Here is a 17,298-nt window from a genome sequence, read left to right on the forward strand (position 1 = left end):
AAAGGGCGATCGCGGCCCCCACCTTTGAGCATATATTTTGTATTCATGATATCACTAGTAATTTCAAAATAAAAAATGCTTAGATGCAACTGGGAAGTGCCATTTCCAGCGATCTGGGAGGCATTTTCGGCCAAAATTTTCTTGCACGTTCGCGCCAACACATTGTGGCGCTACGCTTAGATAGTTGGCCTACAAACTTCGACCCCCCATTGGCAAATTTCTGTCACTTACTCCCAAATCCTCCGTGTAACTGCAACTTGTAAGCGTTTATTATTGGGGCTTTGGCTGTTCACTCGTGATTAGGATCTTCGTTGGAATCTTCCGTTAGTCTTAAATTCTTCGATCTTTTTAGAGTTAACGTAGGCTTTACTGGGTATACTGCTGACGACAAATATTTTACAATGATACAGTACTCTTCGTCAGGATCCAGCTCAGTAGCAGTCATCTTGTAATATCAGAATTAAGATCGGGCTAAGTAATTCTTAATGCTCAAGCTAAGGCTAAAACCGTGCGTGCAAATATGCAACTGCTGAGGATTTTTTTGTGCCTGCGCCTTACATTTAACGACGTACACGCGATGGCGCCTTCGGCTTAATTCACTGAGTACAGTATACTTTTTACAGCAGAATGCAAATACACATTGCGATAAATTAAAACTTTTTCACACCTATAAAGTATAATGTCAGTAAAGTTCGGTGCAATTATCATAAAGGGGCGTATCTACTGCAAACCGTCGTGGTACCAAAGATATTTCACCTACCGTACCCAAAGCGTGTACTTAACTTTTTTTTCGGCGGCAAGATTTGACGCCGCATATACATGCGCATTATTCGTAGTGTGTACACAAACATGTACGTACGGTGTGTAAAACCATCGTGCGTGTACCGAGGATAGCCTAGCTGCATTTCCAAGATTACAGGTAGGCCTAAATGTGCATTAACATAATTTTACCTAAGTATGACGATTGACCGTTGCCAGATTGTTAAACATTGATCGGCCTTTGATGATGTGGTGCTGTTGAGCTAGGCCTAGGTAACTTAGGGCATAGCCTAGAGGCACTCGACTTAGACTTAGGATCGCAGCAGCATGTCATCGTATACTGTAACTGTAAGTAGGCCTAGTCACAGGCTATCAGTATAATGATAACTGCTAATAACACTACGCTAATAAAACAGTGATAATGAAATTACATGCTCTCAGATCACCAATTAGCACCTAAACAGAACTCAGTATTACGTCCCTATATCATCATCACTCCATATCTGGTGACTATAGGAACACAATATGACTAATCCCTTATGAACACATAAATCCATGACGGCATTGTTGTTTAAAATAAAGCTAGGCCTAGGCTAGCTCTATAACACAACACCGAACAAGAAGGCAATCCATGGCTTTGCAATTCTCATCTCCCATGTCCTATTTTGATCAATTACAAAAGCAAACGGCTGCCGCAAAGTTTTGTGTAACCTGATCTTTGACATTGTTCATGCTAGAACAAGCTTACATGGTCAAGCACGGTTGGATGACTTTTTCTTGCATACTGACATGTAACTTTGTAACTAATGTAAGATATATATAACGATTAACTTTCATGCATTCAGTCACAGGCTATATGCACATTGCACAAGTTCTCATGATCACGCACCTACCCAACAAGTTTGAACAATTGCGGTCTCCCAAGGAGTTTGTGACACTTTTTTGCTCACACACTCACATTCACACATGCATACCCACAGTTAATACCTGGGGAACACCTTGTGAGGAACCCCAACTTAGGGGTAACAATGAGGATGAAGATACCTTGTGAAGAACAATGGTGGATAGCATTCACATTGGTGTTTTAATTATTCATTAGTTAACCAATTGGACAGTTAATTAAATGAATGACACTTTTCATGATCCGGTTGTATTGTGTGGTGTTGTGATTTGCTGTAGCTCAACTGAGTATACTTGAAAGGGTTTTAAGCTGTTCCATGTACACAAAATAAGATCATTGTGGTGTACAGAAAAGAAAAACTTATAAAGTTCAACCCTTACCGAAATCCCAGATCTGGATTTATGTCAGGTTTAATCTGGCCACATAAAGCCAGATATAGCTATTCCAGATATACAGATAAAGTTTTATCTGGCCATATAAAGCCAAATATAACTTTATATACAGTTATTCCAGATAAACAGATTAAAGGGGCTACACAATTAATCCAGCCAAGCAATTAATGTCAGATGCCCTCTATTTTTCTCAAACTTCTGATTCAGTCATACACCATTTAGTGATCATAAGGCCTAACAATTGAGTTTGCGAAGACACAGGTAACAACTCTGGCCCATCGTAAAACCCTTATTATTGTCCGTGCAACATGGTCGTAATTTGGAAGACTTCTTTGAAAACATTTTTTTTTTATCAAATTTATGATCGACCACATTCCTATGTGCAGTAAGTTGCATTGTACAGAATCCATCAGTAGTTCTACCACTTCTATTCTTTTGGGAACTTGTTGGCACTTTCGCTTCGTTAGGTCATAACAATGAACCCACTGTTCTGCAACTTCACTGTAATTGATCTACCTGCATCTGAGAATATTCCAACTGCAGACTGACTGTTTGGTGACCATGAACTGATACCCCGTTCCCACGAACGTGGTCTTACTTCAAGCAAGCATAGGTGGAGCTAAAACTGTAACCGCAGATAAGCCCTGCAATTTGAACCCGCGTATCAACAAGTTAACTCCAGGCATAGCGGCACGCTTGGAAAACCTTGGAAAACGTCCGAACCAGGTTATTGCAATAGAGAATACGAGCAGTGATCGACAGCTATGCAGTGAGTCTTTTCGACACGTGTAGATATCATCCAAGCAGCACACACATGCTAATTTCCATCGGGGCTTTCCCGATACGGCCAATGTTTACCACCTTTGAAAAAGTCAATGCACTGGGCAGGGAAATCATTGTTCGTATCTGAAGCGCAATATTTTGAGTGGTACGACTTTTTGCGGGGGTTAAGTAATAAAAATCTTTCATAGTTTCCAAAATAAAAAACAAATAAAATGGAAAACCTAAATATAATCATATCAATTATATCTAGCAGATTTGCCGACTTTGTGTGCCTACAATTGTTCCAACAACTCTGGAAAAAATCTGTTTGCACACTTTACCCAAAAGAAATATTTAACCCCTAACACAAAATGGTTGGGTTGGGCTCGATGTCCGCACCTGTTTTATACTGTACCATTGGACTTGACATAGATGTAAAAACTTTTCTTGGCAAGTTGCCAACAAGAAATTCCACTCCAGTGTAATTTGCTAGTATTGCATCAAAGAAGTTATGGCGTGTCGACTAAACGCTTTACAGTGGCACATTTCCTGTTATTACTTTCTAATACAGAGTTCGCAGTATTCGAAGTGAACGTATTGGTTTTGGTGTGCTTTTACGAACATTCGCCTCATTGACTAGTCTTTGTAGGTCTAGAACACTCCTCCTTTGTTACTAGATCAATTCATGCTGGCTTAATATACATTCATCTCACATGGTAGGCCTACGCATAACTATTTGAAGAAAAAGTATGTTGTACATCCCCTTATGATCAGATGTAAGATAATGTGGTACAATAATGACTCCAAAGCAGCGTTCATAATTCATTTCTTACACTTTAAAAATTTGCGGGAAATTAGTGCTAACCCAAACGATGGTCGCGGGAAATCTTACAAGTGTATCACGTCATATCACGTCATATCTCCCTGTTATTTTTTGTTGTTTTTTGTTGTTGCTTATTTCGGACCATACTCTGAATGACGTGAAACAAAAACTTGCTGGCCTGCCAAAATCTCGATAATCCCCCCCCCCCCCCAGTTAAACAACAGTACCTATGCTATCTGAATTGTCTGGTAGCCCTTAGACGTTACCTTAAAAACTAATAAATAATTTTCCAAATGTGCATTTGACAGAGAAACAATTTTTTAATCGTTTAGGGTGGATATTTCAAATATACTTGAACAGTAGAGAACGTGACGTCATCTTCGCAAATGCAGATTGCGACATAACCCACGATCCAAACAGTTCCTGCAGTAACCATGACAAATACCGCGTTTGAATACAGATTAATTTCTTTGTTAATTTTCGGTGAAATTCAATATAAATTATATATGTTTTAAAACAATCGTTGAGCCGTCATATATGTTGTGCATCAGTGTTTTCGTGGTTTTTGTGTAACACAACGAAAGTTTGAACAGAAGACTCTTCGTTGTTTATCCTTTTGCTGTAAAGTTGATCCGTGAATTTTATCTCAGCAATATTTTCTAATTTATATGTTTTAGTTATAACATTTATCTTAAATATATTCCATTGATAACGATTACTGCGGTTACAACTATTCTATGACTAATAAATGTATCCACATATTTCCCCTCTACTCAGTTTGAATTCATATGCTTTCACAAATTTTTTAAACAAACGTTACTAAGTTTATGCGCAACTTAAATCCATCTTCGTTCAAAGTCCGATATTTGGCACCATGCCACGATTGCAGTTCGAGCTCTACACTATTAAACAGCTGGTCCTGCATCAGTATCTGGGTCGCTAATTGACTTGTGTTTTATGTTTTAAGATGATAGCAATTAACCAATCACATATTTCAACTGGTAAACGTCATTCATCAATGCTGTAGATAGCGAATGTAAACTCCACCCATATTCCCTTATATGGACGTTTACTACGAGTTTCATTGACCATGATTTTGACTTGGAGACACCCAGTCTAAACGGCAGGAAAAAGTTCAGCACATCGGTTTCATGTCTATAAACATGTTCCCGCATCGGGATGTGTACACAGCAATTCTTTACGGTCAATTTTAAGTCTTGTCTTTTTAAGTTAGCAAACATGTGTGCTGTGGCTCTTGTTTGACTGAATCCAGAATGCATTCATTCTAGTTATCCTTTTATTTTTACTTTGGTATGTGAATTACAAATTTTTCTTTTATAGGGCCTATTAGATTGTAGAATATTACGGGCCTGATGAGTTAGTAACTAGGCTACGTGTTAGTTGGGATACTACATATTATGTTCCTGATTATTGCGGCATGTCCCATCAAGTTTCGACATATTATTTTCGTCGCACCAAATGCCAAGCTATGCGAATACTTCATCGTCTGACCACATACTTCGCTCTGTCTACTTGTGCGACAAATTGTACAGGAAAATAATAATAGTAATAATAATAATAATGGCCTTTCCGGTTATCTGGACGTCTTCAAGAAAGCAACTCACACGTTATACTCACACGTTATACATTATTTATGCGAATATACACGGGCAGCTACACTGTGTAGGCCTACTACTCAGCAATGCCTTACGTAATTCCTTCATTCTCACTGCATCAGTCCATTGTACACATGCACAACCAATTTGAAAATAGACACAGTTTATGTTGATACAGAAATAAGCAAGCGGCGGAAACCACAACTGATAAAATCCATCGTATCTTTTACACCCCCAAGGCAATAGTTTATTTACATTGGTCAACGTTTACCCGGGCTTAGCTGTCCTAACCCCACCTTTCATGAGGGGCTTGCCCCGTTCCCACGGAGTTAAAGGGTGGATCGACTTGCCCTAGCCTCGATCGGTCGATCGAGAGTGAAGCAAGCCCGCGTTCGTGGGAACAGGCTATGAGGGTTGTGTCATTGTGTGTGTGGGGTTCAGATAGTGAAAGGTACTTTTTCACCTCAACCATAGTAGAGTGACTGGAATGCTGTATAGGCATAGATGTTTATGTAATTGGAGAACGCCAAAGGAGCTGTTAAATGTACTACTTGGAATGACCTGTTATAATTTGTAGTGTCGGACATGTGGGTAATTTTTACACACATTGAAGGTTCACCTCTGCACTGTGGGCAAACAAATTCATAAATCTTCGGCTCGGCCAAGTGCAAAGGATGTGATGCTTATTTATTTCGTTAGTTATTTTCACTTATGTAATGCATAGTGGTAATTCAATATAACATATGTTTGGGTGTAATTCTCTTCACCTTGGAGGGACATATTTTGTTGGGACATGCCTTCCCCTCCAAAGATCAACAATAATTCTGCTTTTGACAAAAGTTTGACACAGTAGCAGATGATTCAGATGGGGTGGGGATGGGGGTTGGTGGGGACGGGGCAGGCCCATATTAGCTTCAAAATGGAAAAATATAAGAAAAAAAAAGGTGAAAAAGAAACAAAGGAGATCTGACTAGTGGTTCCAAATTTTTACCTATTTAATTTCAAATTGATGATTCAGGAGCCAAGGCTGGGGTGCTTACCAACCACCCCCGGCTACCATTCTGGCACTAATAATTGGTACAATTTTTCATACCATCTTTTTTGTCAGAGTATAGCCTACTGCAGGAACATTGTAATGAGCTTTATTGACCAGATCTGACTGAAAGTTTATTTTTACTGTGAAACCTTGTGATGGATCCATTGTGGGAGAGGGAACTGCATGGGTTTAATGCCTCCCCCAATCCCCTTATTTATTTTATTTTGTGAACATTTTACAATAACGACGAGGCTGATATTAGGGTGTGATTGAATTAACAACTAGCCAGACATTTTTTGTAGGCATATGCAGCAAACAACATCCATAAATCATGTTTTATTTTGGAGAAGTGATCTTATAACTTAGTTAACTATTAAGAATGTATATATATATATATATATATATGGCAACACCCAATGTGAGTCTTTGTGAGCAAATTCATCACATCAGCCATAAAAATAACTTCCTTCTGTTATTTATGACAATTTAAGGCAGATCACATCATTTTACAAAAACATTGAATTTTATGAAGTCTAAGTTCAGAGTATTACTGTAAATAGGTTGCCTCTGGAGTATTCATTAAAACAGTGTCACAGCAAATACCGTAATTGTATACAAAAACAACCGATACTCATGGCTTGTACAGTAAGTACTGTTCATGTTCTGTAACACATGTGATGAACACAAAGTAGTAATTACTGATGCACGGTTGTGGGAGAGTAGTTGCTGTACCAATCATTGAGTGCTAGTTCTTTAATACGCTATTGTAAAATGAAGTCCTATCTAGTAATTTTTGCTATAAGCAGGTCTACGGATAGACCCGAACATGGCCTTTCTTCGTTATCTTCATGACGAAATGGAGTCATATAAAGAGAGTTGTGAACTGTAATCAAGAGCTACTGTAACCTAGTTACTGTACTAGCTATATAGTACCGACTGACAATATTTGCTAAATAATATGATACTGGTTGCTTTATTTTGGCTAGTTTTACATGATAATTTATATTTGGGATTAGGGTTGCAAGAGCCCCGTCATAACTTTCATTTAGAACCCAAGATCCAAGCAGATCATATGTCAAGACGTTTTCTGCCTAAACATTAAACAAACATACATTTTCGCAGACATTCCGACTCACACGCATTTGGCGTGTGACACACGCATTTCCAGCCCTTCACACGCTCACACGCTATGTGCACTTTATCACACGCAATCCACAAACAATCTCCGAAAAAACCGTCCTGAAAGATGCTAAAAAGGCTACATACCTCTACAACACAAAGCAACTTTGAGTACTTACACTAACAAGAGTATTGCATTTGCCATGGTGGTGGTGGAAAACGCCGGGTGGGAGAGGTGTTGGTACTAGAGATTGAAAAGTGCGCTTCAATTTCCGATATAAATGTTCAATTACGTTAGCAAGTGATTACTTTCATCGATTCATGAAAAGTCTTTGTTGAGAATTGTCATGCTTGTAGAGTTCAATAACATATATGATGATGAAATTCTCAATATAAAATTACTCAGAGAAACTGAAAAAGAATGCACCATTTTACATCTAGGCAGTTAAAAATACAAAAAAAAATTCCACCCTCCCCTTAGACCCCTCCCCCGCTGCCGCTGATCACACTCATAAATTTTCCTCAATGTTGGAAAGTCTGTTTTTGGTCATTAATAATGGACCTGAAGCTTTGGATCTAGCAATGGTCCAAAGATATGACCTACTGATACTGGGACACAGGTCATGTAATAGTACCTACAGGTACACTGCATATAGGTCTTTTATTTACTGGAAAGCCGGCAGAACTGGACATTACAATCTTGTAGTCATCCCATCCTGTGCAGTTTTGGTGCATAAGGAACAGGTTTCCATCAGAGGATTGTCACTACACAGGATTTAAAGTTGGCATATTTTAGTAAATCATATTTACATTAAGAAACATATATGTTTTTCAATGCATATCATGGATTATGAGATAACTTTCTTTGAGGGTACGGAAAGGACCAGATATTGTTTAAGAAAAAGCCAATACATGCTAGACATGTTTATTTTGACATATGTAGGCCTTAATATATTGACCTATAGAGGCTACACTTCTCGATGTCATATGCATGAACAGCTGAAAAATATAGGATAGGTAGTTGTGGAAAATGGGTGGGTTTTTTTTCCAAAGCAACTATCCATACCTCGCAGATATGGCCACAAAAACTGCCTCACTTGTCTCACTTTCACCAGAAATGTACTATACGCACAATTTCAGTAGTTCTTATACCAATTTGGTGAAAAAATTTGGTGAGGTTAAATTATATGGGCATAACTTTCATAATGCTGTTTGCTTGCAGTATTTTATCTCCAGTGAATTAAAGAGCTTACATCCATAACATTTGGTCTAATGCAAGCTGTGATAACGAAGGGGACCAAATAATAATAATAATAATTATAATCATATGATGGTACGGTTTTTAATGTTCTTTTGTCAAGAGTTTTGTCAAACATTCTACCATCTTTTAACTGCTAATAATAATTTTACTTCTACTGTTCAATGTTTGATTATTCATATCACATATTTGTAGAAATGAGCTTAAGAATCTACAACCATTGATTATCTGTAAACCCATATGGGTAGGAGGCGGGGGGCTGCAGCCCCCCCAACCAAATTTTTTTGTGAAATATGCTGAGAATTTTACGGGCACCTACTGAAAGAAGAAAAATTTGCAGTGTGTTTTTCAAGTTTGTTTGTGAAAATTCGGGCAATATGCTGAGAATTTTTTGGGCACCTATTGAAAGAAGAATAATTTGCAATGTGTTTTTTAATGGTTAAACTGATATTATTATTATTATCGTTATTATTGTAACGACTTCCCCAATAATTATAACCAATATGGAAGGGTAATAACACGGAAAATATAACCAAAATTTTACGCGCGCGTTCAACATCTTAGTGTGCATATCAAATAGGCATTCATCGGTTAAAGGCATGTGATGTAATAAACGATGAATGCCTATATGATATGCACATTAAGATGTTGAACGTGCGCGGAGCAGGCAAAAAAATTGGTTTTATTTTTCGGGCAAGTTGTTACAGCACCCCAAATCAAATTAGGCTCCTATGCCTATGTGTAAACCCACTCTTATATTGGCTCTGTAAGTCTTCCATTGTTGGCTTATGGACGGTGGACACTCTTGGTATATATTTTTTTGTTCATCAAGTAGGAGTTTTCCAGCCTGTTTGAATGAACATAGATTAACTACCAGAAATTTCACGATGTTCTCCTGAAATGCACAATGTATCCATAGGTTTTGGGCCCTTTCACAGGTACCGGATGCCATTGTTTGGCCCGGCGGTGGCTTTGGAGTACTTCACCTTCACCCTGAAAAGAAATCGTAACAGGTGGTGGTGATTTGCATATTCCTTTGTGCACCTCCAGATAATCAACACACAGGGTATTTTAGCAAATATCTACATATAAAGCTCTATAAGGCTTCTCTCAATTAAATCTTGGTTGTTTTCACTATGGTATACTCCCTAGAAACAATTAACATTATCAAAAGGAGTGTAGAACTGTATGTTCATGTACTAGGTTAATACCTTGAAAGTGTTTCAATTCAATTATGCATTTAACCTCTGGTTTAAGACAACCTTCAAGTATTATTTTTAAGTGTATTAGTGGTACTGCGCGATGCCAGTTTATTCAAGTAAGTAATATGATTTACACGGGCCCAAAATTTGAATGCACATGCATTAAATATCAGTTTGCAAATGTTTCGGTAAGGTATAGTAAAAATGTACATTACACGTGTAATATGCATGCACATTACACATCTTTACTAAATTCCAATGCAGTTGAGTTCTGTGTTTATATTTTGCATGTGTCTTGCTCTCTGTATGGGTCCCTCTGTACCAGAACAGAGATAACTGATCAAGCTGGAAAGTTACTCTCAATGCTAGTCCAGTTTTGGCTACTTATTTCCTATTTAAAGGACATAACCTGCTTACATGCAGTTATTCCAGATATGCAGATAAAGATTTATGTGGCCATATAAAGCCATATATAACTGGATAAACAGTCAATCCAGATAAAGATTTATCTGGCCATATAAAGCCAGATATAACTGGATATGAAGTCAATAAAGTTTGATCTGGCCCAGATATGGATGCAATACATTTTTACCAGATAAAATTTTATATGGGCCATAAAAAACATTTAATATCAAGTTATATCCTGGCCAATTTTATATCTGGCCAAATATAAATTCCAGATCTGCAACAGATCTGGCTCAGATTGATATTCCAGATCTGGCCCAGATCTGGATTCTTATATCTGGCCCAGATCGGGGATATCGGTAAGGGAAGGTTAAACTAAATACCTTGCGTTGAATTACAGATCAGGGAGAGAGAAAGATAACTTAGGATCAAGTATAATAAAGGTCTAAAAGTTAGGGGCTACAAATTTAGTTAGGACATATTGATCCCTTCAAACAAGTGAGTTTTAGGCTAAATATTTTATTTGTACCATTGTATCTTGTGGGTAACAGAAATTAAATGTGATATAAATATACTGTAATGCATCAAACTTGCGGCCTAAAGTGGATGCCTTCATTGCTATAAGAAGTCAAACAATAACTATCACAGAGATTTGATACTGGAATATGAACTTCACCTATTGATGCTGTAACTAGTCTGGTCATGTTGTATGTGTGCCAGGATGTCTTGTGGGGTACAGACTAGGGATGCACCGGATCCAAATTTTTGGATCCGGCCGGAACCGGATTTTGCCGGATAGTACATGAAATCCGACCGGAACCGGATTTTTTCATTTTACAAAAGAAAATCATTAATAAGAAGTAGAAGTATGAAACAAGGAGCAAATCTTAGGTGAGGTATATGCATATTATAAAGAAGGTGAAATTTAAGACCCCATTTATGAGATTAAATATGACTTGAAGTGGTGTAATCTACAATCTTTAATAAAATAACTACAATATAATTGTTGACAAGCTTGATACATTATGTAAATTTGTTTGCTGGATAAATACTGCATACTACCTATGAAGATAATTGTCTCTGTATGTGATAACTGTAGAAAGGTTACTTTTGAAATTGTTTTCATTGTCAGCTCTGGAATTAATCTTTTTTGATGAGAATTAAAGTTATTCTAGGGTTTAAGAATGAACTTTAAGATGAAGTGCTTTCGTGGAATTAAAAAAAAAAAAAGACGTATTTAACCATATAAGAGATTGTTTCACACATGAAAATTCAGAGAAAACATGAATGCCAACATTTAATGGGAAAGTAAAGATTCAATGGAACAGTATTTTGACTGATACTGTAAGTATATAAATGGTCTATTTTAACTGCACAATATTAAACTGATGAAGGCTGCATGAAATGATTTCACTGCAAACTGTATTTGTTGTAGCTTCATATTATTACAGTAGTTGTATTATTTTGGTTGATCTTTAGAAACAGTGGGTCAGACCATTGAGAAAATTAAATTAAACATGTTAAACCTAATTTTTCCTTACTTTGAATGTTTTTATTCATTTTTGGAAATAGTTTACATTGATTTAAGTTAATACCAACACCTTTTTCAGGAATAATTCAGGCCAGATTTTGAAAAAGATCCAGCCGGATTTTGAAAAATATCCAGCCGGAACCGGATAATTGCTCACTATCCGGCCGGATAGTCCGGCCCGACCGGATATCCGGTGCATCCCTAGTACAGACAGTGAAATAAAATTTCAATTTGTCTCTCCAGATCTTAAGCTTCTCTCCTACCTGTCTCCCACTCAACATTTGCACTTTCTGTCTACCTAACTACACTCTGGAAACGTTTTAGCACCGCCCCCTCACTCCCTGGGCACCACCCACATGTACACCTCCTTCCAAATCTACCATGTAAGAAGAAATTACACGTTTTTGCTAGGGATCCTACATAGCAATTTTCATTATTTTCTCCAGAGTTTAAGAAATCCATCTTGGATCTGCTACCGTTGGAACACCTTTACAGTTGTTTCCAAGAAGCACTATATAAGTATCCTTTTGTTTTCATGCATTTTTATCACATGGTTTACTCTCCTTCTTTGTTTTGTCCGTTTCTCTGTTGTACAAGCTTTTTGTACCGGTACTTGTTGTGCGACACCTTCTTAGTAGGCATGGCCTTCCCTGTTGATTAGCCATTACGTCTTGTTCATTAAGCCCCCACCAGTGGTGGAGCATCCATACAGTCAGGAGGGGGGGCGTATTTGCCTGACTGGATTCAGGGACATTTATTGCGTGACTGATATGGGGGAGGGGTCTAAGGGGAGGGGTGGAAAATTTTCAAGTGCCTAAGGTGCTTAGATGTAAAATGGTGATACTTAGAAGCACTTTTTAAATCAATTTTATATCAAAAATGTAGCTTTTTCTTAGATGAAATTTACTTACTTTACGAAATAGTGCTAGGCTAAATCGATGTAGCATATTCCACTTTACACTGGCCCACCTGAAATACTGGTTAGTTCTGTTCTGCGACTGCACACTTGACTAAATTTTGTTTTTACAATGATTTTACTAATAATGTGGGATATTTTTGAAATTCCTGAACATTTTGACGAATCAGGACATTTTCGGGGACACTTGTTCATCGGGGACGGCACACTGTAAATCGGGAACTGTCCCCGAAAATCGGGGATGTCTGGTCACCTTAACATAATACCACACTCACCTCACCTTGTGTCACTTCACAAGGATCTCAGTAGCTCGCACTTACTTCATTTGACTTTTTGCCCTCAGCTCCCAGAGTAGGTGCGTTCCCTGCCCTCACTACCCAATCCTCGGGACATGCGAGCCTGGGTTTTTTTCTTGCCGTAAGGTAGATCCCGAAGAAGGTGTGCCCAGAGAGCCAGGGCGTAGTGCTAAATTGTTCCAGTGTGTAGTTAGGTAGATAAGAATGTGGAGTGGGAGACAGATTGTTTATCTTCGCTCGTAAATCCCCAAACAAGTAAGTTTTGGGGAATTGTATTTCAAGAACTAAAACCTACCTAGTAAACAATGGAAGTTCCTTAATATGAATTCACAGAATCTAAAGCGTTAATCTGTACAGTAAATCAATTATTCGCATTGTAGGAGTTAGCTAATATTGTATGAGAACCAGATCATAGCTTGTGGGGTACAAAACTTTAATTTGATATCAAAATACCTGAATTCATCTAAGTTGCCTAAAGTAGATGGCATTGCTATTAGAAGACAAACAATAACTTTGACAGTAAGTTTTATACTTGAATATGAAAATTCACCTATTGATTCTGTATTCTGGTCATCTTGTTTGAGTGCCAGGATACCTTGTGGGATGCAGACAGTGAAATAAATTTCAATTTGTCTCTCAAGAACGTAAGCTTTCTATCTAGCAAACTATGGAAATTCTTTGATCAAATTCATTGATTTAACAGCATTAATATGTACAGTAAATTTATTATTCGTATCATCGGAGCTATAAAATATTAATTTATTTAAAAAATAAACTAAATATTAAATTTCAATTTGTCTCTCAAGAACTTAAGCTTTCCAGCTAGCAAACAATGGAAATTCTTTGATATGAATTCATCAATTGACAGCCACAATCTGTACAGTAAATTTATCATTCACAGTGTAGGAGCTGAAAAATACTATATGTGTAGCTTTTGGGGTACCGAACTTGAATGTGATAATAATGCACCATAGTGCATCTAAGTTGCAGCCTAAAGAAGATGCCTTCATTGCTATTACCAGCCAATCAATAACTTTGACAGTGGTTTTATACTGGAATATGAAAATTCACATATTCATGCTGTAATCTGGTCATCTTGTATGAGTGCCAGAAAACCTTGTGAGGTACAGACAGTGAAATCAAATTTCAATTTGTCTCTCAAGAAATAAAACATTCTACCTAGCAATCAATTGAAATTCCTCGATTTGAATTCATGGAATTTACAGTGGTAATCTGTACAGTAAATTTATTATTCACAGTGTAGGAGCTAAAAAATATTATTTGAGTGCCATTGTAGCTTGTGGAGTACAGAACTTAAATGTGATATCTTTTCATGTTAAAGCGCCCAAATTGGTTGCCAGAGGTAGCAAATTTTCAAATTACAGTAAAGAACTTCTATTCTAAATAAATATAATGCACGAGGTACTAAATCTGTGAATAAATGAAACAAATAGCAGTTGTGGAATATAATTTATGCCAAAAGTTAACAATAGGTTTAAATTATTGGCAGCTTGGCCTAGCATAGAGAAAAAGTCTAGGTAGCCAAGCTTTAGCGCATTAACAGAAGCACCTCATCGATCTTTTCCGAATTTAAGTCTTCCGTTCTCAACTGTAAGTCAAGTCTCCTCTTTTTAGTATTTTTAGTAATGACACTCAGCATTTCGGCCATTTGCAAAACTCATCTTCACATATTCCTCTACTATGTCATCAATTTCAAAGAAGATTTTGAACATTTAAATTTTGTTAACATTATTTAGTTATGCAGGTGAATTTTTTGCGTTTTCTCATTGGGTCAAAGTATTTGTTATGTTTGCATACTTCGGCACACAAATTGTGTATAGGCCATCTTTCTAATTTAGTAGCGGTTAGAGACTACTGGGTGACGGTGTCACCATATGTTAGCATCTGAGCCATCAGCCTGATCAGTCACCCAAGCATGATACTCCTACCAGTGATTCTAAATAGACTTCAGCCACAAGCAGAAAGAATAATACCAGAGGAAAAAGCAGGATTTAGGAATGGACGCAGCAAAGTAGTCCTTGATGGGGACTGGATTGTCCCTCCTGATCCTTTTTTCTACTAAACTAAGATATATAGTTTATTGTAGGATTTAGCAATAATTGGGAGTCTGTGGGCAAACCTAAGACTGAAATTGTGACCAGTGTGAATTTCTCAGGAATGTAGTACTAGGCTATGGTAGGTGAAATGCGTCTGTCGAGAAAAAATACCTGCAACAACTGGATGCTCGTGTATGTTGTAGCTTATGTATTTTCCATTAACATATACCATACGGTCATGTGTTTAATAAGACTACATGGATCGCACTGACACAGTATGCCTACTTGTCAGTTCTGTCAACTGAGTACAGGGCTATTGACATTCAGTTTTTTATTATGTTGACACCAAATGGCCATAATGATAATTATTAAATTGTTACCTACTCCTCATACTGCCATTACTGGCCTAACCTGAACAGTGATGTATTCAAATGCAACAAGCCTTCAAAGGAATTGTCTGGTGGAAGATTTTGATACATTGTCCTTATAGTTAAGTTCTAACCATGTAAAAATTGTCCCATTCGACATTTTCTTATTGTAGAAATCTGGTTGTCAAATTCACTAGTTTCTCACCAAAAGTACCGTTTGTTTGAACTCTTCAATATGGTGATTGACATAGTGCTGGCAAATAGGCTAAACAGGCGACTTGAAGTTAGCACTCTCATTTCCGCAGCAATACACTCTCACGTGTACACGCACAGGGGATTGCCTATTATATATAACGTACATATCGCGAACGTATATAGCCGACTGTACCATGCCCAGTTGGTATATGTATAGCGTTGCACATAATATACTCTCACACACAAACCACAGTTCATAAACTGATCTTCGAAATTGCTGAAATAAAATTCACGGATCAAATTTACAGTTAAAGGAAGCTTGAAAAGTATTCGGAACACTGAAAGATGAAACTTTGCGGAATCGATGTCAGAGCAGAATGTAGTACCGAGAAGCTTAGGCTTCACAGAACTGTCCGATTGTAAATGTTAGAGTAGCCTACATGCGAACATTCTTCGCGTTGGACCTGGATACCGCGATGTATAAACAACGAAGAGTCTGCTGTTAAAACTTATATTGTGTTACTCAAAGACCACGAAACCACCGATCTACTACATATATGGCGGCTTAAATTGTTTTTGAAAACATTTAATTTATAAGAAATTTCACCAAAAAATTAAGGAAGAATTAATCTGTATACAAATGCTGTTTTTGTTGTGATTACTGTAGGTTCTGTACGGAGCGTGGGTTATGTCACAATATGCATTAGTGTAGATGAAGTCACGTTCTGTACTGTTCAAATCATATTGGAAATGTCCATCCTTAAGGATTAAAAAATCATTTCTCTGTCAAACGCAACATTTGCGTTCTCATACTTTGACATGTTTGGAAAATTATTTATAATTTTTTAAGGTAACTTCTTTGAGCCACCAGACAATCCTTTTAAGCTTTTCATTTAAGAATTGTTTCAGCCTGTCCCATTTCGAACATATGATTGGCAGGTTTCCGATTTAAAGGGTGTGAAGAATCGCACACAAAGAAACGTCAGATGACGGTAATCTGACCTAGTTTCGAATGAGGTGTAACAGAAGTGTTAGACACCACCATCGATCCCAGAAAATACACACATAGCTTGCTACCGTCGGTAATGAGACACTAGCTAGTGTACAGTCAGTACATACAGCTAAGGTCAATACCCACAGCACAGTGTGCATAGCAGCAATGGACATCTTAGCAGGGAGTTGTTATGGAACTCCCTGATCTCAGGTCCAGATACAGTAAAAGATAACAAGGTATCACATTCCATTACTGTCTGCATATTGTAGCGACAAGAAGAAAACTTGCAAAGCAACAGAAAGTTAACTTTTTTTGGAGGGCGGTTTGGGGCGAGACTTCAATGCCTTTAAATAGCTTATCAAAAGGGAGCTGTTCTGTAAAGCAAGAAAATCACACATGCATGCACACCACCACACCCATATAACCATTTCTGAATATCTTTTCAGCTTCCCAAAGGTACTGGAATGCAAGCTCTGTTGGGTGAGTTCAATAACCCTCTTTGTATTCTTTTAGGCAGTTGTTAAAACATCCTTTGGGTGAGCCTCACACTCTACCAGGTACCGTAAAGCAGAGGCAAAATGAAGTGAGTGTGATACCTTCATTTTCTCAAAGTGGGATGGTGTGTGTGTGGCCTCTGTCAAGTTGGGAGAAAGTTTCAAGTCTTTGTT

At 37.6% G+C, this 17,298-nt stretch overlaps 1 long non-coding RNA gene across 1 annotated transcript in view; it reads left to right on the forward strand.

The window, feature by feature from the left end:
- The first annotated feature begins 801 nt into the window (after window positions 1–801).
- The window catches only part of LOC139975101 (uncharacterized), a 40,763-nt gene continuing 24,266 nt past the window's right edge, over window positions 802–17,298 (forward strand). The window contains exons 1-2 of the long non-coding RNA XR_011795660.1: window positions 802–919; window positions 17,077–17,110. This is a non-coding gene — a long non-coding RNA (uncharacterized lncRNA). The remainder of the gene's footprint in view (window positions 920–17,076; window positions 17,111–17,298) is intronic.

This window comes from Apostichopus japonicus, chromosome 10 (assembly GCF_037975245.1).
Source record: "Apostichopus japonicus isolate 1M-3 chromosome 10, ASM3797524v1, whole genome shotgun sequence".
Lineage (NCBI taxonomy): Eukaryota > Metazoa > Echinodermata > Holothuroidea > Aspidochirotida > Stichopodidae > Apostichopus > Apostichopus japonicus.